Raw genomic sequence first — 23,511 nt, 5'->3', positions numbered from 1 at the left:
AAAAGAAAAAAAAAGAGAAAAAAGAAAAAAATTAAAAAAATAAAATAAACCCAATTATTCGGTCCAACATATTTTCATCAATTTCATCAACTTTGTATCTCACTGGGTTTCCAGAAGATATTAACTTTAGACATTTTCATTTGGAGATTCTCACAAAGACCAATTAAATAAACACTGTTGAAAGCTGTCTGAAAGTAGTTGTTGCAATTCTAAGACTCAATGAAGGTATAGAGAGAAATAACCTATCTTCTCTAGGAAAGCAATCTCAGGTTACTAAGGTTGTCCATCATCTGTTAAGTGAGATAATACTTTACTTCCATAAATTACCTTTGGGCTACATAACACCAGTATTGGGTAGTAAAGAGAAAGAGACTGAGAAAGAGCCTCTTTGCAAATAGAGGCCAATTTAAACTTGGGCCACCAGTACCACATAATTACATGCTCTATAAAGAAAGTAAAACTGACTACATTTAATTTAATCACATTTGCAATGAAAATTAAGAGTATGAGCTCCAGAGCCAAACTATGTAGGTTTAAATCCCAGTTCCACCACTTACTTACTCTATCATATTGGGCAAACTGTTTACCGTTCTGTGCCTCAGATTCCTTACCTGGAAGATAAGGATTATAACAGTATCTACCCACATAAGAATTACCATGAGGATTGCATTAGGTAGTGTATTTTACATAAAGCACTTGGAACAATTCCTGAAATATAGCATTAGCCGCTGCTAGTAGTAGTAGTATTGCTATTATCTCATGCCCTACTAGACTATCAGTTCAAATGTGCAGCTCAAATACACAATAGTTTCCTAAGCAGATCCTGCCATTCATTCATTCATTTATGAATTTACTTACTTATTTATTTTATTTATTTATTTAGAGAGACGGTCTCACTGTTGCCTGGGCTACAGTGCAGTGGCATAATCATAGCTCACAGCAACTTCAAACTCCTGCGTTCAAGCAATACTCTTGCCTCCGCCTTCCAAGTAGCTAAGACTACAAGAGTATACCACAACACCTCAGTTAATTTTTCTATTTTTTTGTAGAGACAAGGGCCTCACTATGTTGCTCAGGCTAGTCTTGAACTCCTGTGTTCAACTGATACTCCCACCTCAGCTTCCCAAAGTGCTGGGATTACAGGCATGAACCACAGAGCCTGGCCCTGAGGGATTTTTAAATTGGTGCTTTTAAGAAGCAAATAAATCACAAGATGTTTTTTGTTTTGTTTTGTTTTGACAGAATCTGGATCTGCCTCCCAGGCTGGACTGCAATGGTGTCATCATAGCTCACTGCAACCTCAAACTCGTAAGCTCAAGTGATCCTCCTGCCTCAGCCTTCCAAGTAGCTGGACTACAGGCATGTGCCACTATGCCCAGCTAATTTTTCTATTTTTTGTAGACACAGAGTGGTGCTCTTGCTCAGGCTGGTCTCAAACTCCTGGCCTCAAGCAATCCTCCCACCTCGGCCTCCCAGAGGGCCAGGATTACAGGCCACAGCAACCGGCCAATCACAAGGTTTTATTAAGTGATACTCCTATGGAAACTCTCAACTGTATTTCCACATGTATTTTTTTTTAAGCATGATGGGTCCATATTCATCCTAACTAAAGCGCTCTCTCCAGAAATTACTCATGTATAAAAAGAAGGCAGGCTTAAAATGACTACTGGGATAGAAACAGTGTCTTAAGGAGATATAGCATAGACTTGGGGTAAATTGAATACTGTACTTAACAAACCATGGTTTAGAACTTGCAATTTTCTATTGATTATGGTTTCCTCAATTAAGAAAACATGTATAAAACAAACAAACAAAAAGGAATACTACTCAGCAATAAAAAGAATTACTGATGTATATAATAACATGGATAAATCTCAAAAACATGTTAAGCAAAAGAAGCCAGATAAAAAGAGTACATATGGTATGATTCCATTTATATGAACTCCAAGAATAGACAAAATCAGAAAGTAGGTTGGGGGAGCAAAACTAACTTGAAACAGACATGAAACAACTTTCTGCTGATCATTTGTATAGATTAAGTCACAGTTCTGAATATTATCCATCCTAGATTCCACATAAAAATCAGGAGTCACCCCCCAAAAAATGGATAAAGAATGGAAACAAGTAACTTCACTGAAAAGAAATATTTAAAGGTTAAAGATCGTATTTTAAATCTTTCACTAGTGATCAAATAGATACAAATTTCAGAAACCAGTTACTTAGTTGGGCATGGTGGTATACGCTGATAGTCCTAGCTACCTGAGAGTCTAAGGCAGGCAGATCTCTTGAGCCCAGGAGTTTGAGGTTGCAGTGAGCTCTGATGATGCCACTGCACTCTAGTCTAGGCAACAGAGAAAGACAAGGAAAGGAGAAAGGAAAGGAAAGGAAGAAAAGAAATAAAGGGAAAAAAAGAAAGAAAGAAAAAAAGAAAAGAAACCAGTTACTATTAATATTTTCTCCCTATAAAATTAGATTGCTTTTTCCTTAATAGAGATGGGCCTAGGTTGGTCTAGAACTCCTGGCCTCAAGCAATCTTCCCACCTGGGCCTTCCAAAGTGCTGGGACTATGGGCATGAGCCACCGCACCCAGCCAAATTAGCAAACATTTTAAAATAATAACACTGCTGATAAAGCTGTGTATCAATTTCATATGTTACTAATGGGAATGAATATAAACTGGTACAACCTTTCTAGATAGCAATTGCGCCATGTTCTGCTCTCTTGAGAGCCCTAGAAATGTTAATACACTTGGACTCAATACTTCCACTTACAGGAATCTATTCTGAAAATATAGAAATATAGACAAAGATCTATATATAGCAATATTCACGGAAGTTTTATTTTATAATAATTGGAAATTAATAAACCATGTAGGGCTGGGGTGTATGCCTGTAGTCCTAGCTACTTGGGAGGCTGGCACGAGGTTGCAGTGAGCTGTGGTGACATCACTGCACTGTAGCCCAGGCAACAGAGACCCTGTTTCAAAGAACAAAATAGAATAATCTAAATGTGAACACTATGAAAATTGGTTCCACAAATGAGGATTATATCCACTAATGGAACATCCTTCAGTTGTTTTAAAATGTTTTCAAATAATAATGGTATTAAAATATATATGATAGGCCGGGAGCAGTGGCTCACACCTGTAATCCTAGCACTCTGGAAAGCTAAGGCAGGTGGATTGTTGGAGCTCAGGAGTTCGAGACCAGCCTGAGCAAGAGCGAGACACCGTCTACACTAAAAAATAGAAAGAAATTAGCTGGACAACTAACAATATATATTAAAAAAAATTAGCTGGGCATGGTGCCGTATGCCTGTAGACCCAGCTACTTGGGAAGTTGAGGCAGGAGGATCGCTTGAGCTCAGGAATTTGAGGTTGCTGTGAGCTAGGCTGATGCCATGGCACTCACTCTAGCCTGGGCAACAGAGTAAGACCCTGTTTCAAAAATAAATAAAAATATTACTACTTTTATCTGACCAAAAAAAAAAAAAAGAAAGAAAAAAAAAATAAATAAATAAAAATAGGCCAGGCGCTGTGGCTCACGCCTGTAATCCTAGCTCTTGGGAGGCCGAGGCGGGCGGATTGCTCAAGGTCAGGAGTTCAAAACCAGCCTGAGCAAGAGCGAGACCCCCGTCTCTACTATAAATAGAAAGAAATTAATTGGCCAACTGATATATATATAAAAAATTAGCCGGGCATGGTGGCGCATGCCTGTAGTCCCAGCTACCCGGGAGGCTGAGGCAGAAGGATCACTCGAGCCCAGGAGTTTGAGGTTGCTGTGAGCTAGGCTGACGCCATGGCACTCACTCTAGCCTGGGCAACAAAGCGAGACTCTGTCTCAAAAATAAATAAATAAATAAAAATAAATAAAATAAAATACATATGATATATTTTTAAAAAGCAGCTTCCAAAATTATATATATAGTAAAAATATACATGAGGAAAAAATAAAAAGAGATAATAAATGTTGATAGGTTTAAAAAATGAATTAAGGGATATCATAATAGAAACTATATTTCACAAGTGTCTGGCCTTCATTATAAGAACACAAATGTGTACTTGCTTTGGTAGCACCTATACTAAAATTGAAATGATACACAGAGCATGACCCCTGCTCAAGAATGACACTATTAATAATTAAAACATTAAAAATTTCAAAAAAAGAACACAAGTGATATACCTCACTAGGTCTACATGGGGGCGAAGGACCAAAAGAATAAGAATATTCATCAAAATAACAAACCACTAGTATTATTTCAGATATGAATATTCAACTTATCAAATGAAGTCAAAGTCCTTCAGAATATCCTAACAAATCTATAATAAAGAAAAAGTTACACGCCAGGCTCAGTGGCTCACGCCTATAATCCTAGCACTCTGGGAGGCCAAGGCAGGTGGATCGCTCAAGGGCAGGAGTTCGAGACCAGCCTGAGCAAGAGCGAGACCCTGTCTCTACTAAAAAAAGAAATTATCTGGACAACTAAAAATATATAGAAAAAATTAGCCAGGCATGGTGGCACATGCCTGTAGTCCCAGCTACATCGGGAGGCTGAGGCAGAAGGATTGCTTGAGCCCAGGAGTTTGAGGTTGCTGTGAGCTAGGCTGATGCCACAGCATTCTAGCCAGGGCAACAGAGCGAGACTCTGTCTCAAAAACAAAAACAGAAAGAAAAAGTTACAGAGTTCAGTTCAATGCAAATATATACCAGCCATACTTAATTTAAACTAGAGAAAATTATTAGATGATTTAGTGATTTTCCACAAGACTGAGCTCAGCTCTTTTACAAAGCAACAAAAGAAGAGAGGAAAGGCACCGCCAGAAGTCAAGCCAGCAACCTGATTTCCCAGGAAATTAGTTCTTACTTGGCAAAGTACTGGCCTGTAAAGAAGCAAAATTCTGCAAAGAAAGATGAGACACATAAATCCCAAATACTCTGTAAAAAATGTATGCTTTTCCCTTTGCTCTTAAGATCTCCAAAAGAGAATAATTAATACCTAATAAAAACATAAGGAAAAAATTAAAAGCCCAATTTAGAATTAAGTTTTCTATAAACAAAGAATAAGTTTCTTTCTTTCAAAACGCTAAATCTTACAAGTTGTAAGATTATATTTCTATTATTCTTAAAATTAAAAGAATAATATCATGCCATTTCTAACTTTCAATCATTAATAGGATTATATGGAAAAGTAAACTTTAATATTAATTATAATAATTATAGACATTTATTAAATGCATTAAGGTTAAAAAACATACTTATAACTTTTCCATAATGTTTTTAGTTATCACTAGAGAACATTTCCTTGATTTTCCAAATTAAAAAATTAAGTTTTAGGCAGGTCACGGTGGCTCACGCCTGTAATCCTAGCACTCTGGGAGGCCAAGGCGGGCAGACTGCTCTAGCTCAGGAGTTCGAAACCAGCCAGAGCAAGAGTGAGACCTTGTCTCTACTATAAATAGAGAGAAATTAATTGGCCAACTAATATATATAGAAAAAATTAGCGGGGCATGGTGGCGCATGCCTGTAGTCCCAGCTACTCGGGAGGCTGAGTCAGGAGGATTGCTTGAGCCCAGGATTTTGAGGTTGCTGTGAGCTCGCCTGGGCAACAAAGTGAGACTCTGTCTCAAAAAAAAAAAAAATTAAGCTTTAGTATTTGATCTTCCTTCAGAAAAAGGCTATGTGTAATAATCTAAAAGAGTCTTCTTCCAATAAAAAGGATGATAGGATAGATGAATTAAAGAGGAAGAGGGAGGGAGAGAAAGGAACAGGTTATAATAGAAGCTTTTATTCCATTAATTCATGTGTTTAAATCAAAGACCTGACCCTGATTTCCATTAAATGATCCAGCACTGAAGGTTCTGTAGAACTAATGATACAAGGTTGCCCAGGAGGCAGAGAAATGGCAGTCAAGTATAAGGTAATGCAAGGATGAAATTATACAACCTGTAAACTTAAATCAGTGGGATCATTTATAACCTATTCTTAAAATTCTAAACTGCTTCCCTCATTAATATTACTCCACCTGCCACACTAGACCAAAAGATCAACAAACTGCTACTTGAAAAAATTATAATAATAACAAAGCAGGCCAGACGGTGGTGGCTCACAGCCTATAATCCTAGCACTCTGAGAGGCCGAGGTGGATCGCTCAAGGTCAGGAGTTCAAAACCACCCTGAGCAAGAGTGAGACCCCGTCTCTACTATAAATAGAAAGAAATTAATTGGCCATCTGATATATATAGAAAAAATTAGCCGGGCATGGTAGCACATGCCGGTAGTCCCAGCTACTGGGGAGGCTGAGGCAGAAGGATTGCTTGAGCCCAGGAGTTTGAGGTTGCTGTGAGCGAGGCTGACGCCACAGCACTCACTCTAGCCTGGGCAATTAAGCAAGACTCTGTCTCAAATAAATAAATAGCAAGCAGAAGCCGAGCACGGTGGCTCACGCCTATAATCCTAGCACTCTGGGAGGCCAAGGCAAGAAGATTGGTTGAGCTCAGGAGTTCAAGACCAGCCTGAGCAAGAGCAAGACCCCGCCTCTACTAAAAATAGAAAAATTAGCCAAGTGTGGTGGTACACATCCATAGTTTCAGCTACTCAGAAGGCTGAGACAGGAGGATGGCTTGAGCAGAGGAGTTTGAGGTTATCTCTAGCTAGGCTGACGCCACAGCACTCTAGCCTGGGCAACAGAGTGAGACTGTCTCAAAAACAAAACAAAACAGACCGGGAGCAGTGGCTCACGCCTGTAATCTTAGCACTCCGGGAGGCCGAGGCGGGAGGACTGCTCAAGGTCAAGAGTTGGAAACCAGCCTGAGCAAGAGCCAGACCCTGTCTCTACTAAAAATAGAAAGAAATTAATTGGCCAACTAAAAATATATAGAAAAAATTAGCCAGGCATGGTGGCATATGGCTGTAGTCCCAGCTACTTGGGAGGCTGAGGCAGGAGGATTGCTTGAGCCCAGGACTTGAAGGTTGCTGTGAGCTAGGCTGACGCCACACCACTCTAGCGTGGGCAACATAGTGAGACTCTGTCTCAAAAAAATTAATTAATTTTTAAAAAAACAAAGCAGAAAAATTTTTTTAAACTTTGTAATAAACCAATAAACAAAAAGTAAAGGTCTCAAAAAATGGTGCTGGACAACTGGATGTCCACATGCAGAAGAATTAAGTTGGGCCCCTTTCCCAACCACACACAAAAATTGCCTCAAAATGGATCACTGACTTAAATATAAGAGCTAAAACAGCTCATGACCTTGGATAAGGCAATGATTTCTCAGATATTATACCAAAAGTACAAACAAACAAAAAACTTTATGAAAATGAAAATTCTTATGTGTCAAAGGACAAAAGAAAGTGAAAGCCCACAACATGGGAGAAAATATTTACAAATTATGTCTGATGGGGACTTTTATCCAGAATATATAAAGAAATTTTATATCTTATAACTCAATAATAAAAACAACCCAATTTTTTAAATGGGCAAAGGATCTAATAAACATTTCTTCAAAGAAGATATAAAAATGACCATAAGCATATGAAAAGATTCTCAACATCATTAGCCATCAGGGAAATGAGAATCAAAACCACAATGAATTTCTACTTCACACCCACTAGAATAGCTCAAATAAAAAACACAGAGATGCGGGGCCTGTAGTGTCCCAGCTACTCAGGAGGCTGAGGTGGGAGGATCACTTGAGCCCAGGAGTTCCAGGCTGCAGTGAGCTATGATTGCACCACTGCATTCCAGTCTTCCTAGGCAACAGAGCAAGACCCTATCTCTAAAAAAAAATACAATAAAAACAAAACAAAACAAAACAGAGATATTAACAAACGTTGCTAAGGATGCAGAGAAAGAACCCTCATGCTGGTGGGAATGTAAAACGGTATAGCTGCTTTATAAAACCTCAAAAGAGGCCGGGGTGGTGGCTCACGCCTGTAATCCTAGCTCTCTGGGAGGCCGAGGCGGGCGGATTGCTCGAGGTCAGGAGTTCGAAACCAGCCTGAACAAGAGCGAGACCCCGTCTCTACTATAAAAATAGAAAGAAATTAATTGGCCAACTAATATATATATATAAAAAATTAGCCGGGCATGGTGGCGCATGCCTGTAGTCCCAGCTACTCGGGAGGCTGAGGCAGAAGGATTGCTTGAGCCAGAAGATTGAGGTTGCTGTGAGCTAGGCTGACACCATGGCACTCACTCTAGCCTAGGCAACAAAGCGAGACTCTGTCTCAAAAAAAAAAAAAAAAAAAAAAACACAACCTCAAAAGAGTTACTATATGACCAGGAAATTCCACTACTAGATATATACCCAAAATAAATGTAAACATTTGTCCACATAAAAACTTGTACATGAATGTTCATATCAGCTTTATTTGAATAGCCAAAAACTGGAAATAATCCCATATCTATCAGCAGGAGATTTTAAAAATTATAATATATCCATATAATAGAATACTACTCAGCAAGAACAAGAATTATTGATACACAAAACAACATGGATAAACCTCAAATTAGAGTGAAAGAAGCCAGACACTCTTTCTCAAAAATGAATATACACTACATGATTCTATTTATATAAAATTCTACAAAATGCAAACTAACCTATAATGACAGACAGCAGATCAGGGGTTGCCTCCGGAAGTGAAACGGGAGAGATGGATTACTAAGGAAACTTTTGGAGTGATGATTACATTCCTTACCTTAGTTGTAGTGCATACATATGTAAAAACTCATCATAGAGAGGCCAGGCGAGGTGGCTCATGCCTGTAATCCTAGCACTCTGGGAGGCCGAGGCAGGCGGATTGCTCGAGGTCAGGAGTTCAAAACCAGCCTGAGCAAGAGCGAGACCCGGTCTCTACTATATAATAGAAAGAAATTAATTGGCCAACTAATATATATATAGAAAAAATTAGCAGGGCATGGTGGCGCATGCCTGTAGTCCCAGCCACTCAGGAGGCTGAGACAGCAGGATTCCTGGAGCCCAGGAATTTGAGGTTGCTGTGAGCTAGGCTGACGCCACGGCACTCACTATAGCCTGAGCAACAAAGTGAGACTCTGTCTCAAAAAAAAAACTCATCATAGTGTGTACTTTAAGTATGTGCAGTTGCACTATATGTCAATTATACTGGAATAAAGCTATCAAAAATATGCATATGCTATGATAGGTAAAGAAAAGTATACTAGTTTTTCTTATCCAAACATGCCATTTCAAAAACAAGTGAAAAAAGCAAGCTGAGAGCTTTAAAGTATGACAGAAGTCAAAATATTTAATTGACCCTCCTGGTAATAGTTGAATTTTCAGCATCCATTGATGGTGCAAATAGTCAAAAAGCTACTCTAAATTCAGAATAGCCTTCAAAAATAAAGATCTTTTTAAAGTATATATACATATATGCTTAGAACATAATACTTTAGTCTACACATATTTGATGAACATAATAGATTTGAGAACTCTTAGACTAACTGCAGAAAACATCTGCCCAAACCCAAAGATTTGCAGGTAATAAATTGAGAACTACTGATAAAGATATTCAGTGCCAGGGAAATTCAATACAGAACTTAAATAGTGGCTTGAGTAAAACAGAGGTCAAACCTAATGAAAATGTTATCTAATAGGTTCCATAACTATACTTCTTTTTTTTTCTGGCTTCCTCATTTGTATAGCTATACTTCATAATCCAAAATAATTTAGAGATTAGCTGTAACACTGCTAACCTGGGTGTAGATAATTAAGAATTTACTATGACTTAGAGGCAAAAATACAGCAGAATTAAAATAAAGATCAAGTTTTTTCCACAGATGAACTAGACTGAAAATATGACAAAGCCAAGAAAAATTCAAGATTCCTTTTCAGGTCTAAATGAAGTTTAAGTTTCACAGTACAATTTAATATAAAAGACTCTTTTATGATCCATATAAAAATGATTTTACCTCCTATCTGCTTCATTAAAAATGCTGGATGCTTACAAGAACAGCTAACATTTACTGAGCATTTACATGAGCTAAGCACTACGTTAAATTAACTTTACATAGATTATCTCATATACTCCTCAAAATGATTTATTTTGCAGATGACGAAACTGAAGCTAAGAGAGTTAACTTGGCTAAGGAAGTACAGCTGAATTTGAACTCAGGCAATAGTTGTTTATTTTACCACACCATCTCCTTTAGTTGATGATGTCACAAACTGCTACCCTCCAATCATTCATCAGTACATTTATGTACATCAGAGAATAGCAAAAAAAAAGTTATGACCACAAAAAATTTACAACTTTATGAAGAAATGAAATCTAATATAACAAAATAACTTTTTAAAAGATCCTTAATATGACAATACTAAACTGTATGGTTTCTAAAATTAGTCTAGAATATTACTGAAAGATAATAAGAAATAAGAAAGATAATAAGAAATTACCAAAAGATAATAAGAAAGATAATAAGCATTTGATGTAACATGTTAATGTTAACTAACATTTTTGGGAAATGACCAGTCATGTAAATGAACATTTATAATTCATTTTCTTGCCTTGCATTTTCTTGCTATATTTTCAGTATAGCATTTGGGATTGTTGTCCTTGCAAGATTAAGGAAGACTTGGCTATTATAGAAGTATTCCTTCACACTACAAAAAATAATTTTCAACAATAAGAATGAATCAACTCTTTAAAATAATCATTCAAAAATTATTGTGCCTGTAATCTCAACTACTCAGGAAACTGAGGTGGGAGGATTGCTCGAGCAAAAGAGCTCATGACCAGCCTGGGCAATACAGCAACACCCTGTCTCTAAAAAGAAAAAAACAAAAAACAAAACACTGTATCACTGATGAGATTTAAAGTGCATTACATCATAAATGTGATGGAAATTATACACCTGCTTTTGTCACGGACAATTTAAGAGATAATATAGCTGTTAACATCTTTCTACAAATACAAAAAGATTTTTCTTTCCCCTTTGACCAAATCCTTAACTAAGGAAGGAAGAAGGTATAGGGCTTAACTTCTGAAATAAATCTACTTCTACTTGAATTGTGAAAAGAAACATAATTACCTCCAGGGAAAAATAAACTGATCCTATCTGGCATTCAGAATTAATTTAAAATCATTAATAATATCACTAAATAAAAAACATTCAATAAGAGCAATGATTTTACTAATAAAATCAGTAAATAATATATTGTTAAACTGTTTTTTCTAGTAGTAGGGTTAATTATTTCTACTGCTGACAAAAGCTCATGCATATTTGCTAGATGACCAAGTATAGTCTTCCCTCAGTATCTGTGGGATTTGTTCCAGGAGTCCTTGAATAGAAAAATCCTCGGATACCCCAGTTCCTTACATAAAATCATGTAGTAGAGTCGGCCTTCTGTATCCATTGATTCTGCATCCATGGATTCAACCAATCTTGTATCAAAAATATTTGGGGAAAAAAAAATGGATGTTTTTTTTTTTCCTTCCTAGAAGCCACATACTCAGAAAAAATGGATGGTTTTATTGAACATATAAAGACTTTTTATTCCTTGTCATTATTCCCTAAACAGTACAACAACTATTTACTACACTAAACCAACCACAAAAACAAACTAAAGTAGTAAATGTTTAAAATACATGTAAAGTTTTAAAGTCAACTCTAGTTTTCCTAACTGCTGCATTGTTTATACTCATATATCTGAAATATCAGCCCATCCTATAAAGAGAAGTCTATAATAGATCTAACGTTGTTATAATTATCAATAATTAACAATTACTATGTGTTGAGTGCCTCCTATGGGCAAGACACTATACAAAATGCTTTTCATATAATTCTCACCATCAGCCTGATGAGGAGGATAGCATAAGCTCCATGTTATGGATGACAAAACTGAACAGAAGAGACATTTAATAAACTACCCAATTAGTAAATTAATGATAGAGTTAGGATTCAAATACATGGTCATATAACTGTATAACTTGGCACTGAGCATGGTGGCTCATGCCTGTAATCCTAGAACTTTGGGAGGCCGAGGCGGGACCACTGTTTGAGGCCAGGAGTTCGAGGCCAACCTGAGCAACATAGTGAGTGTTGGGAAACAGGCTAAGAGACGTGAGAAGTTTCAGGGGTTTTGCAGGTCTATGCCTTGAAGGAATCCGTGGACATGTTAGTTCACATAATAGAAGCTGCTTCCAAAAAGGGGGGCATTGTCAGAGGACGTTTGCAAAGCAACATTTCTGCTTTGCTGCCTGCTATCACCTTGAGCTTTTTTCACAAAGGAGAAGCTCCGTTTGGGTCCTTTTTGGAAGCAGCTTCTATTCTGTGAGCTAACATGTCCACAGATTCCTTCAAGGCAAAAACCTGCAAAACCCCTGAAATTTCTCACGTCTCTTAGCCGTTTTCCCAACAAGTGAGACTTTGTTTCCACAAAATAATTTAAAAATTAGCCAGCTGTAGTGGCCCACACCTATAGTCCTAGATACTTGGGAGGCTGAGGCAGAATGATAGCTTGAGTGAAAAGAGTTTGAGGTTGCAATGAGCTATGATCCAGCCACTGCACCCCAGTCTGGCCAACAGAGCAAGACTGTGTCTCAAAAAAATAAACATCCTAGCACACTCTGGGAGGCTGAGGCGGGCAGATTGCTCGAGGTCAGGAGTTCAAAACCAGCCTGAGCAAGAGCAAGACCCTGTCTCTACTATATAATAGAAAGAAATTAATTGGCCAACTAATATATAGAGAAAAAATTAGCCGGGTATGGTGGTGCATGCCTGTAGTCTCAGATACTCAGGAGGCTGAAGCAGCAGGATTGCTTGAGCCCAGGATTTTGAGGTTGCTGTGAGCTAGGGTGACACCACGGCACTCACTCTAGCCTGGGCAACAAAGTGAGACTCTGTCTCAAAAAAAAAAAAAAAACAAATATCAAGTTGACTGATGAGAAGCCAAATAAATAAATAAACAGGATTTTATCCATTTTATCATGCTTCCTCTCTGGACACAAATGATGCCTTTTCCAATTTCATAATATAGCAGTTATAAATATACTCTGTCATAAGCAGGTTACTCTATGGTTCTGTGATCTTAGGTTAAAAAATATTTTATCTTTTTTTCTTTTTTTTTTTTTTTTTTGAGACAGAGTCTCACTTTGTTGCCTAGGCTAGAGTGAGTGCCGTGGCGTCAGCCTCGCTCACAGCAACCTCAAACTCCTGGGCTCAAGCAATCCTTCTGCCTCAGCCTCCCGAGTAGCTGGGACTACAGGCATGCGCCACCATGCCTGGCTAATTTTTTCTATATATATTAGTTGGCCAATTAATTTCTTTCTATTTATAGTAGAGACAGGGTCTCCTCTTGCTCAGGCTGGTTTCGAACTCCTGACCTCGAGCAATCCGCCCGCCTTGGCCTCCCAGAGAGCTAGGATTACAGGCGTGAGCCACTGCGCCTGGCCTCTTTTTTTCTTTTTTAATTTTAAAATGAGATAGTATCTCACTATGTTGTCCAGGCTGGTGTCGACCTCCTGGGCTCAAATGATCCCCCAGCTCCAGCCTCTCAAGTAGCTGGGATAACAGGCATGTACCACTGTGCCTGGCAAAAAGGTTTATTTTGATTAAAGAATACTGGGAGCTAAAATTCCTTATAACAAGTTGGTTATATTAAAAGAAATTAAGCTGGTGTAGTGGCTCACACCTGCAATCTCAGCACTTTGGGAGGCTGAAACCAGAAGATCACTTGAGGCCAGGAGTTCTAGACCAGCCTGGATAATACTGTAAGATCGTATGTCTACAAATATTAGAAAAATTAGGCAGACATGGTGGCCTATGCCTGTAGTTGCAGCTACTCAGGAGGCTGAGGCAGGAGGATTACTTGAGCCCAAGAGTGAGCTATCATGATGCCACTGCACTCTAGCATGGGCAACAGAGCATCTCTTTCTCTAAAAACAAAAAGAGGAAGAAATTAAGTATAATATATAAACCTTCATAAATTATCCATATGATACAACTGAAATGTACCTGAGATGTACATATGTACAGCTGACCAGGATGAAAATAACCAACTTTTACTTTTTTAAGGCCAAAGGTAAATCAATCTTAAAGTTATAAATTTAAGCCAGGCCCTGTAGCAAGTAACTATAGTCCCAGCTACTCAGGAGGCTGAGGCAGGAGGATCTCTTGAGTCCAAGACTATGAGGCTAGCCTAGACAACATAGAGAGATCCCATCTCAAAAATACAAAAAAAAAAAAAAAAGTTATGAATTTAGCCGATTTCTGTGTTCCTGGCTTCCCCAACTTTACCTTTATTCAGAGACAAGCAGTGTTCTATAGCTTTCCCTTTTCTTTCCTAACTAAACTGGAAAAATCTGATAATAATCATTTTCAAAATTAATTATATATAACTTAATATAACCAAGTTACCATAATTAATATTTTGCTATCTAATCAGAATTAAAGACTTTGATCCTGGTTAAAAGAATGTAAGGCATCAGCAAACAAGTATGGAGAAATAAGGGTTTTGATGGGTAGAAGGGGAAGTCACTGAACAATAATTACTAATACAGAAGCCCCTTGGTTAAGATGACTAGAGGGTCTCCTCCTAATCCCATACTCTACTGGAGAGGACAAGTGGGAAGGGTTGGCCTAGTTAAGGTTGCTGGGGACCTATTCCCAAGAAGTAAGTAGCAAGCCTTCTTCTAAATCCACATGGTCTTTCCCAGCCTCTCATCCTCTAGGACTAGCAACGCTCAGTCTATTTACTTGCATTCTGACATGCTTTCTTCAGTGGAAGAAAACAAAGGAAGAGTTAAAACAAGCAGCAGGAATTGCAGAAAAAGAAGTCTTCCTCCATGAGAGAATGTTGCAAATAGAATCATCCTCCTTTACATATGTCACTCCAGGAAAACTGCCAAGAACCACTCACTCCACTAGACATACTCCCTACAGATCCTCCAGACTCCTCCTTAAGCACATGTCAGTAATCTCCTCATTCTCCCTTAGTTGTTATCCTTTTGCCTCAAGATTTCCAAGTGCATATTTTATATTCTTCAAAAAAATGGCAATATTGTACCTAGTAGTTAATGACATCCTATTCATCACTACCTGTGTCTCATATCTGAACAGTCATTCTAAAGTCTTATATAATATTTCCACCTGTTATATTACTAAAACAAATTTTCTTTGCAACTAGAGGATTTATCATAATGTCAAGATTAAAAAATAATACTGCACCAAAAAGAAAAAAAACGATTAAAAAATAAGATAGGAAGAAACATTTTTTTAATTTAAGAAGTACCTTGTTTCATTTCTCCCCAGCCCTATCAAGGAAACATAAGTCAGAATTCATAAACTGGCAGAATTCTGGGCTGGGCTCAGTGGCTCATGCCTATAATACCAGTGCTTTGAGAGGCTAAGGAGGAAGGATTGCTTGAGCCTAGAAGTTCAAGGCTACAGTGAGCTATGATGGCACCACTGCAATCGAAGGGCAGGGGAAGGTGGGGGGGGGAAGGAATAGGAGAGGAGGGAGGGGGAGAAAAGGAGAGAGAGAGAGAGGGAGGAATGGAGGGAGGAAGGAAGGAAGGAAGAGAGAGAAGGAAAAAAAGAAAGAAATTGGCAGAATTCAAGATCTATTCTGCAGAAATCAAAACCTATTAAACATAGTAAATGTGTTTTGGCAAGTTCAAAATAAAATGTAGCTTTTCAAGTACTCTATTATATTTAAAAATACTTTTCTTAAAGGTGATAAGTTTACCAAGGGACCTTTTCTGATAAAGGAATTCTTAAAGAAAACTAAAAACCAGATACAGAAATGTTGTACTTTTACCTAACATTTCCATTAGGATTTATTGTATGGGTAGCTGGAGGGCAGGAAGCAGAAAAAGCAGATCAGAAGCTATTATAAAAGACGACTTCCCTGAAATAGAAAATAAACTTAATTAACTACTGTTAATTGAACTTCCACTTTTTAAAATCACTTACCTGAATAAACTTTGATATGTAAAATTGAGTCTCACTAGCGCAGCACTCAGTTTCTTTGGTATTTAAAAACCACCATTTATTCAACTACAGATTAACAAATCCTACTGTAAAATAAGCTGGGCAATCAAAGCTATTCATAGTAAGTATGATTAATAAATCAACTAAATAAAGTCCATTTATTAAACGTAAATAATCAAACTGCTCAATGTTCACAATTATGAAGAATGGACTTTTATATTTTTCCCACACTCAATTAAGATTTTATATTCTTCCTTCATTTTGTATAGAATTGAATGATCTTCATGAATGCATAATGACTTAAAGAACCACCATTGTCCCAGCACTCTGGGAGGCCAAGGTGGGAAGATCACTTGAAACCAGAAATTGGAGACCAGCTTGAACAATATAGTGAGACCCCATCTCTACAAAAAAAATTAAAAATTAGCTGGTTGTGGTAGTCTGTGCCAGTAGTCCTAGCTACTAGGGAGGCTGAGGTGGGAAGGTAGTAAGCTATCATCCTGCCACTGCACTGCAGCCTGGGCAACAGAGACCCTGTCTCTTAAAAAAAAAAAATAAAATAGGCCAGGTGTGGTGGCTCATGCCTGTAATCCTAGCACTCTGGGAGGCAAAGGCAGGAGGATAGCTCAAGGTCAGGAGTTCGAAACCAGCTTGAACAACAGCTAGACCTGTCTCTACTAAAAATAGAAAGAAATTAATTGGCCAACTAAAAATATATAGAAAAAATTAGCCGTGCATGGTCGTACATGCCTGTAGTCCCAGCTACTCTGGAGACTGAGGCAGAAGGATTGCTTGAGCCCAAGAGTTTGAGGTTGCTGTGAGCTAGGATAACACCATGGCACTCTAGCCCGGGCAACAGAGTGAGACTCTGTCTCAAAAAAATAAAATTAAATAAAATTAAAAACAAAAAAAGAAAAAACAAAGAATCAAAAAGCTTTCGTCTTTGAAATTTTTTTATATCAGAAAAAATTAGTAAATTTGCTTTGTGAAAAGGCTGCTTCTGCTTTTGAACCCAAATATACAATGATTATGTTTTACAGTCTTCCATACAAATATTTAAAAGAAATATAAAAATCTCAAATAAATCTAAAAATTATTTTTGAGAGAAAAAATAATCCAAAAATCCTGGTGCAAAGCTACACCAACAGTTTCTTCACAATCTCATAAAACATTAATGAAAGGGTTACATAATCCCCTGGATTAAAGATTTTAAAGAGAGCAAGGATCTCTCAGTTTTCAATACTGCCTTCTCTGCTCTTATATCCATAAACAGATCTAAATCAATTCCTCCCAAACCATCTAGCTTTCAATAGAAGAAAAATCAAACAAAGAGGGCACAAAACATACACATACACACACACACACACACACATACACACTCTCTCACTCTCTCTCTCTCTCTCAATGTAGCTTTAAATAAGTGTTGTAATTACATTTAGGTTCTTCAAACAACAATTTACAACATATACTACATCCAGTTCATTCTCAAGGGAGAAAATCATCAAAACAAAAGCTCCTGCTTAATAAATGATTTAGTTCGTAGTTAAGCCTTATCCCAGGTGGATTTTGTTGTCAAGTATTATCACTATTTCTTTTCTCTACCTAGAAATTGTAGATCCAGTTCCCTTAAAAATGTATTTATTGGGAGGGGGGAAATGAGCATTTATTGAAACCTTAAAATCTGTACCCCCATAATATGCCGAAATAAAAAAAAATGTATTTATGTGTTTTGTATTAATATAAGACCAAGAAATATTTTTATTGTCTAAAAAGGAAATATATTTTCATTTTTCTTTTTCAAAAGGTTTCTTATTTTGTTTTTGCTCATTTTCTATACCTCAAATGTTCTCAAGCCAGTCTGTTTCAGTGTTAGTTGTTTACTGTGTATATCTTCATATACTTAAGTTTTTTTTTACAGTGGTTAAGAAAAAAAGAAAGAAAAGTGAACAAGAGGACGCAAGTGAAACAAAAGTGGACCACATCTGAAAAACACCACTCAATTTCTGTCTCAAATTCCCATAAGTCCCCATGCCAAAGATTCTCAATATCCAAAAAGTTCCACAGTGTCAGATGCATAACACAATACTTGACAAGACAAACATGGGAACACAAATAAGAAACTAAATAAATTTAATGGAATGTATCACCACCTGAATTAATTTACTGGAATATATATCACCATAAAAAGAAGAAAAATAAATAAATAATAAGCTCAATCCCTAGATACTGGAGGGGTTGCTTCTGTTGCACTGAATGGCTGAAAACAGTTTTTCAAACTTTTTTGACTGTAAGAAATCCATTTTACATTGTGACCTACTATATACATGTATGAGAAAAATTTCCCAAACGAATACTTTTCTTTACCAAGTGCAAAGATAGTCAATTCTGTTCTACATTTTATTTTCAATGCTGGTGGTAACCCATAACATTAAATTAATAAATCAGTAATAAATCACCCTTTAAGAAGGGTCTTCCATCCCTTCTTGGCCTTTTGGCTAAGATCAAGTGTAAAAAAGGGTTTGCAATTTGCCTCTACCTGTCTCTTTAGCAGGATGGGCAGGTATTTTAAAGTTGTTACATTATTACTGTTTTCATTAAAGCAAGTGGTTCTTAAAGTATGGTCCCTGACCAACACAACCATCACTTGAGACAAATACAAATTCTAGGGCCCCACCTCAGCCCTACTGATTCAGAAACCCCCAGGTGGGGCCAAACAATCTATACTTTACCAAGCCCTCCAGGTGATTCTGATGCAAGATAATGTTTGAGAACCACCACATTAAAGAACTCAGGTCTTTATCCTCTATTTAACAATCCAGTACACAGTGCTTACTATGTGACAGTCACTATTCTAAAAGCTCTACAAATATTAACTCATTAGGAAAAAAACCCTATAAAAGTAGGAACTATTAGTATCCCTATTATACAGATGAGGTCCAAGCTAAGTAGTGAAACTAGAATTCAAGCTTCTATTCTTTTTCATTTTTTTCCTCTTCTTTTTTTAGAATCGTAAACCTAGCTTAAAGTATAAGAGAATTCAAACTTATTTTCAATTTAGCAGGGAAAGCCTATCTTCTTCATGACTATTTTTTCTGATTAAGTCCCCAGTTCTACTCGTTTAGTTCAGCTACTCCTCCCCTTTTCCCTCTCAAATTCCCCACCCTGTCAATGAACTTATTTTCTAATATTATTGCCATCAACTTCAAACAAATTTCTTTTCTAAAACACTGGAATACAAGTCACTTTACCTTGCTTTTAGGACCTTATCTCTGGTCCTAGATGGCGTCTTAGTATTAATTACAAAGCTGAAGTTTCTTCTATTTCTGAAGACCTCTGAAGCAATTAGTGGCTCCGTTGTTAATTTCTCATAACTACTGTCCTTGCCAGTTTCCACAAGAACAATCCTCTTTTCCCAGAAACTTTCTCATTCCCTCACCCTATCTACCATTCCCTTCCTAAAAGGGTTATTTCCCCCCTCTCATCCCTGCCCACCGCCGTCCCAATTTGCTTGACAAGCCTCTCCAAATAAGTGAACTTCCACTGCCTCCTAGACCCTCACCCCATCTCAAACCCGAGCTACTCCTCGAGGACTTCTTTCCTGGTCCCCCGGGGATCCTCAGACCAGACGAGCTAAGGGGGGCAGGGCGCTCAGGTTCCTCCCCCAAGCTGATCAAGGTCTCCACCGGGTCCGACCCTCCAAAGACCCGCCGCTCCTCTTCTCCCTCGGAGCCCTCCTCCCTTGGACAGCCGCCCTTCTGAAGAGTGTCCCCACCCCCTTCCAAGCCTTTCCTGAGACGCCCCTACTCGAGCCAAGGCTGCTCCCTGTCACCCTGGACCCTGGCCGCCCTCAGTCTTCCCACCTCCCTCCTCTCTCCGACCCGGGCCACTCCCAGTTTCCCCCACCAGCCCGCTCTCTCGACACCGGCCGCTTCCGAGCTTCCCGGGTTCCACTTCTCCCTGGCACCCAAGCTGTCCTGGGTATTCCCGAGTCACCCTGCCCTCCGACCAGGTCGCTACAGGTCACCCCCTCTCTGGGACCCCGGCCGCTTCCGTCTCCTCAGGGACCTACCCCCTCACACCCGGCCCCCAGTCAGTGCCCCAGACCTGAGCAGCTGGACGTCCCAAGGGACCTCCCGGCCTGTCCCGCGTGGGTCCGGCCCCAGCTTACCTTCCCCGCGCGAACTCCGCCACTACAAGCGGGGCCATTCTCCCACCAGCCCAGTCAGAGCGAACTCGCCGCCACCGCCGCCGCCCCCGCCTCCGCCCTGGCCCCGGCCCGCAGTCCAGGCCCCCTTCCTCCGGCCTCTGCCTCCTGAGTGCTGAGCTGGAGTTTCCGCCCTGCGACGGCCCTCAGATCTCAGGCTAGTGTTACCGGCACTCACCTGCCGCTGCCCCCGACCAACTCCAGCGCCACTGTCTCTACCTTCGGCCGCCAGTGGCCACCAGGCGCCACCACCTCCCCCATGACAACAGGCCCACCCCGTTTCATACTTATAACCTATCCATTGGATAGTGGGGCGGCATCTCTCTGCTCTGATTGGCTTAGTCTACCCGCCCGTCATCGCGTCTTTACCGCCCCTTTTCTTGGACCCACTGCGCGCCCCCGCCCGGACCTGGAGCGTCCTAGACGAAGCTTTAGTTGTAATTGGTTGGTGGATGAGCAGTTCGAAGTTACGATAGGCTGCTAAAAGTGTCTGTTAAATTTACTGACAAGGGATATGATGGCCAAGGTTGGTTCAAGCTTGTGCACAGTTTGGTTGCGCAGTAGAAAGCAAAGGAGGAGCTGAGAGACTCTCACATCCGAGTTTACTGGAGAAGGGTTAAATCTTTGTTGCAGAGTTCAACCTGTAAACTCTTCCACTTCTGCAGCTCCCTACAAGGAGAAACTTATAACTGCTAGCTTACTCATAGAGGTAGTAGTTGCAAAACACCAACATCAGAGGTTGTGTTTAAGAAGTGTTTCTAACCCCTGGGGAGAAAAGTATCATATAGATTAAAATTTCCCCTTCTTGAGGTCCCAATGCACCCCATTTCCTTGAAGTTCTTTCCAGGAAGTCACTGTACTAAAGAGCAAAGCGCAACGCAACCGTTGATTTAGCAAAAATCAGTCAACATCAGTTGCGATTATAAACATTGTCAAAAAACTGAAGTGGCATGAGAGTTTTCCAGCTTGCAGACCCACTCCTGGCTGGCTCCTGCGAAGTGACCAGGCAGCCATTAGCAAGTTTGGAAGAAGCAGGCCACATTTTACCCTGTGATGCTCTGGAAATGAGAATTATACCCACCCACCCCCCCGCCCCACCCACCCTCACTTAGTTTTTATGTTCAGCAGTTCTTAAATAGCCCTACTAGCTGTGTGTCAGATGCTTTAAAAGCTTCTCTCCGCACACACACCCCCAACCTCTCCTCTTCCTAGCAGTCTAAATTAGGGCCATTGGATGAATTGCCGGTTTTTTTCTCACTTGGCACAATGCACAAGAATAAATGATTGCATTTTTTATTCATTTGGGTACAAATCACAGTAGGCATTTTTGAGAAATCTGGTGTTGCTATAAAAACTCTTGTGCTCCTAGAAATATATTCGTCATTAGCTTTTCTTTTTTCTTTCTACCCACTTTTCCTAATCCTAAATAACAGAATGTTAGCCTGATTATTCCTTCAATTTCTAAATCCAATTTAAATGTACCTTCCTCACAATTCCACCTGTAATATACAAACCCATGGGCTATGAAATAGAACATCTAGGCATTGGTTAAGACAAGGTCCAGGAGGCATTTCCCTTTATAAGCACTACATTGTAGTTGGGAACTTCCTATGGGACCAAGAACCTAGGCTTTGGAAATTTTGTTTGCCTGTTACCTCTTTCTACTCTTTGTCTCATATCTCTTCTACTTAATAAACCTCCTGTTCTTTGCAGAGCAAGCTACAAGGAGTTTAAAATTATATGGTTTATTGTCCAGAAAAATATTGTCTATTTTCTAGCCCATATTTTTTTTTTTTTTGAGACAGAGTCTCATAGTTGCCCAGGCTAGAGTGAGTGCCGTGGTGTCAGCCTAGCTCACAGCAACCTCAAACTCCTGGGCTCAAGCGATCCTCCTGCCTCAGCCTCACTAGTAGCTGGGACTACAGGCATGCACCACCATGCCCGGCTAATTTTTTCTATATATTTTTAGTTGGTCAATTAATTTCTTTCTATTTATAGTAGAGACGGGATCTCGCTCTTGCTCAGGCTGGTTTTGAACTCCTGACCTCAAGCAATCCACCTGCCTCGGCCTCCCAGAATGCTAGGATTACATACGTGAGCCACCACGCCCAGCCTCTAGCCCATATTTTTAGTCAAATTTAAACGAACTACATACTTCTATCACCAAACTAAGCAGAAATTATTCCTTCAGTAATTATACATAACAATAAAGTGTCTTTTCCTAGTTATTTTCCGGAACTTTCCTCCCCCTCTTCTCATCCTCACCTTCCAATTTAGAAATAACCTCCCATTCAATTCAATGACTCACAAAAAGCCTGTAAAAGGAAACTGGAAAAACCAAAATAACTTCAGAGATGTCTGAATCATTCAGTTGATGGAAAGATCAGACATTGACCATGATAAGATGGAAGCCAAGACATAAGGCAACCCCAAGTTAATATCCCATAACAAATGAAGTAACATGCAAATGTGAAGGTGCCCCAATGAGAAGGAAACATCAATATGCCCTATTACACAGTCTTTTAATATACCACCAGCAGCTTTCTTCTCTCTAGCCTTGGCAGTGTGCCGTACTACCAATTTTAGAGCAAGTTAGAAGACAATTAATGTCCTGGCAGATAGGAAACAATAACGTCATAGGAGGGCATGACCATTATTATGGTACTTTGGGTAATAATGGCTCTTGCACAGCCATAGTGACTAGGTGCCATAGAGAACATAGAATTAGGCCAGCCTCACTAAGAGGACTTGCTACCTAAGTTTAGGAATGCAATGGAATTACTACCACAAAACTAGGTAGAAAATTGTCACAAAGGTCAGCTATTCATTTTATTTCATACACTAAAAAGAAATGCATTCATAAATTCTTTAGATCATACATGCATACACACTTCTATCACTCCTATTCTTTGTGAAAATCAGTTAAGAAAGGAAATGTAAAATAAATATGTACAACCCAGTAAGAAGAGGGAGAACCTTAAAGAAGGAAGGTTTTAAGGAACATACTTTGAACTAACAGAAGGCTATTGTGTTATCAAAGATTGTGCAGTACTGGGGGGGTTATTGCTTGTACCCCTACATTTTGCTTTTATGTGCACAAGGTAACCCTATAATGTAATGACTCCATCAGGCTTCTCTTTTCTTTCTTACGTTTTGTGCCTTTCCACCATTCTCAGGGCTCCCTCTTAGAAAGCAAGAATGCTGGAGTCGGGAAGTCTGCAGCTTTGTGTTGTGTGGCTGGCTGTGGAAGTGGTGTAGATGATATCTGTGCAGAGCCACTTGAGCAAGACCAGGATGGCAGGTATATTAAGGGCAAAAATAGCATTTATAAAACCCAATTAAGTGGAAAATGGAGGACA

General features: G+C 39.1%; 1 protein-coding gene and 1 non-coding gene across 7 annotated transcripts in view; one reads left to right on the top strand and one right to left on the bottom strand.

Moving 5' to 3' along the window:
- The window catches only part of NUMB (NUMB endocytic adaptor protein), a 186,566-nt gene extending 166,142 nt beyond the window's left edge, over positions 1-20,424 (bottom strand). For all 6 annotated transcript variants that reach the window (XM_012741306.3, XM_012741282.3, XM_012741285.2 and 3 more), the window contains exon 1: positions 20,331-20,424. The gene's annotated coding sequence lies outside the window, so the exon portion shown is untranslated. The remainder of the gene's footprint in view (positions 1-20,330) is intronic.
- Positions 4,057-4,158, top strand: LOC142871671 (U6 spliceosomal RNA). Its single transcript, XR_012919898.1, has one exon. It is a non-coding gene; the product is annotated as a U6 spliceosomal RNA (small nuclear RNA).
- Positions 20,425-23,511: the final 3,087 nt, after the last annotated feature.

This window comes from Microcebus murinus, chromosome 6, assembly GCF_040939455.1.
Source record: "Microcebus murinus isolate Inina chromosome 6, M.murinus_Inina_mat1.0, whole genome shotgun sequence".
NCBI lineage: Eukaryota > Metazoa > Chordata > Mammalia > Primates > Cheirogaleidae > Microcebus > Microcebus murinus.
The sequence above is the reverse complement of the archived record's forward strand: the minus strand, read 5'-3'. Positions and strand labels throughout refer to the sequence as shown.